Genomic DNA, 2,860 nt, shown 5'->3' on the forward strand with positions numbered 1-2,860 from the left:
TCATACTGCAAGTGAAAATATGGAAGTAGACCATGGAGCTGTCCTTGTAGAAATGCACTTTACAGCTTCTGATTAATCATATCTTATATGCATACATTCTCCTATCTGATTGGTGTATGATTTTTTTGTTCACAGTGATAGAATCCACTTAAGAATTTCGGCATTTGCTTTGGTTCAACTTCTATACTAATGCAGACACCGGTATAGTTCAATGTGGCGGCGGTGGGGGGAGTCGCCACTAGCGGCAGGTGGGCCCCCCCGCCTCAAGGGCCCCATAGCGGATGTGTGATGTGCCGCTACCCGGGGGCCCCTGGGTTAGCGGGGAACCTAGGCAGCTGCCTGGTCTGCCTGCCCCTAACGCCGTTACTGCTCCTGGGACTCGCCATGGTGGGAGGAAAGAGGATCAGGGTGAGGATTCTGTGGTCCAGACTCCTGGCTAGTGAGACTGGACCGTGTGGAAGACAGGTAGTGCTGGGAAATACTGGAAGCATTATCTGCCATTTAACCAACCACCCACTGATCTGGCTTTAAGAGTGGTGTCCTGCAACCCTCTGCAAAATGGGACAGGAACCTACGTCTCATGGATGATCATGTTTGTTGTGTTCCCAAAGCATGCATAGTTTCACTTGGCCAACGGCTTTGGCCTCTGCGTGCACCATCAGCAGCACGTAAACTTCTCTGTCCCTTACCCCACGCCTTGTGCTTTTTTAAATTACGTATATAATTTATGCATGCAAATTTTCTGGTATTAATAGGTAAAAGAAAATATGTTGCCTTGAAAAGGACTTTTGTTTTTAGCTTACAGCAGCAGTATACCTATGGAAGGCCTGTAAGGCAATAAATCCTGCCTGTATGCCTCTAATCCAAAACTACTTGAGAATGGCACTTGAGCACCCGCGATACTCAATCGAGTAACGAGTGTAACCAAGCACCACGATCAGTGGCGTAGCAACTGTTTGTGGCGCCCGGGGCGGTCGAAAAATTTGCCGCCCCTTTGGTCGTTGATAATACATAAGGGGATGGGGGCCCCACCTATAGCGTCAGACAGAGGGCCCCCACCAAACAGCGCCACACAGAGGGTCCCCACCAAACAGCGCCACACAGAGGACCCCCACCAAACAGCGCCACACAGAGGGCCCCCACCAAACAGCGTCACACAGAGGGCCCCCACCAAACAGCGCCACACAGAGGGCCCCCACCAAACAGCGCCACACAGAGGGCCCCCACCAAACAGCGTCACACAGAGGACCCCCACCAAACAGCGCCACACAGAGGGCCCCCACCAAACAGCGCCACACAGAGGGCCCCCACCAAACAGCGTCACACAGAGGACCCCCACCAAACAGCGCCACACAGAGGGCCCCCACCAAACAGCGCCACACAGAGGGCCCCCACCAAACAGCGTCACACAGAGGGCCCCCACCATACAGCGCCACACAGAGGACCCCACCAAACACAGTCACACAGAGGGCCCCCACCTACAGCACCACACAGAGGGCCCCCACCACATAGCAAGTGCCAACCATGATGCTACCAAAGAAAGGAAACCAAAATAAATGTCTCACGAAGATAAACCCTGTATACCCGTCATTGCGAGGCGGTCACCTGCCCAGGACCCCCATGTATTAGCAAGAGCTGTGTGGATTAAAGATGTTTGTGTATTAATACCACAAATATCTGGCCGTCCCCAGTAAAGGTGGATTAACAGCGAAACCCTGTCTGCAATGAAACAATCCAATAAAATATCACAGAAGAAAATAATAAATACAAAACCTGTTGGTCGCGTTGCTGTACGTCCTGGTGTGCAGTAGCGTGACAGCGCAAACACCGGCACCAGGGCATCCAGAAAGCTCATCCAGCAATTTGACCATTCTGCATTTATAATGCTTTTGCTTAAATTCAGCTTACTTACAGATGTAGCAGAGCCATGTTTGTCATTTGGCATAACTCACTCATCTAATATATAAAGCTCAAAGTGTGTATGTATGTATGTATATATGTACAGTTGTGGCCAAAAGTATTGACACCCCTGCAATTCTGTCAGGTAATACTCAGTTTCTTCCTGAAAATGATTGCAAACACAAATTCTTTGGTATTATTATCTTCATTTAATTTGTCTTAAATTAAAAAACACGAAAGAGAATGAAGCAAAAAGCAAAACATTGATCATTTCACACAAAACTCCAAAAATGGGCCAGACAAAAGTATTGGCACCCTCAGCCTAATACTTGGTTGCACAACCTTTAGCCAAAATAACTGCGACCAACCGCTTCCGGTAACCATCAATAAGTTTCTTACAATGCTCTGCTGGAATTTTAGACCATTCTTCTTTGGCAAACTGCTCCAGGTCCCTGATATTTGAAGGGTGCCTTCTCCAAACTGCCATTTTTAGATCTCTCCACAGGTGTTCTATGGGATTCAGGTCTGGACTCATTGCTGGCCATCTTAGAAGTCTCCAGTGCTTTCTCTCAAACCATTTTCTAGTGCTTTTTGAAGTGTGTGTTTTGGGTCATTGTCCTGCTGGAAGACCCATGACCTCTGAGGGAGACCCAGCTTTCTCACACTGGGCCCTACATTATGCTGCAAAATTTGTTGGTAGTCTTCAGACTTCATAATGCCATGCACACGGTCAAGCAGTCCAGTGCCAGAGGCAGCAAAGCAACCCCAAAATATCAGGGAACCTCCGCCATGCTTGACTGTAGGGACCGTGTTCTTTTCTTTGAATGCCTCTCTTTTTCTCCTGTAAACTCTATGTTTATGCCTTTGCCAAAAAGCTCTACTTTTGTCTCATCTGACCAGAGAACATTCTTCCAAAACGTTTTAGGCTTTTTCAGGTAAGTTTTGGCAAACTCCAGCCTGG

The sequence above is a fragment of the Dendrobates tinctorius genome, unplaced genomic scaffold, assembly GCF_039654945.1.
Source record: "Dendrobates tinctorius isolate UK_male_01 unplaced genomic scaffold, ASM3965494v1 ptg000038l, whole genome shotgun sequence".
NCBI lineage: Eukaryota > Metazoa > Chordata > Amphibia > Anura > Dendrobatidae > Dendrobates > Dendrobates tinctorius.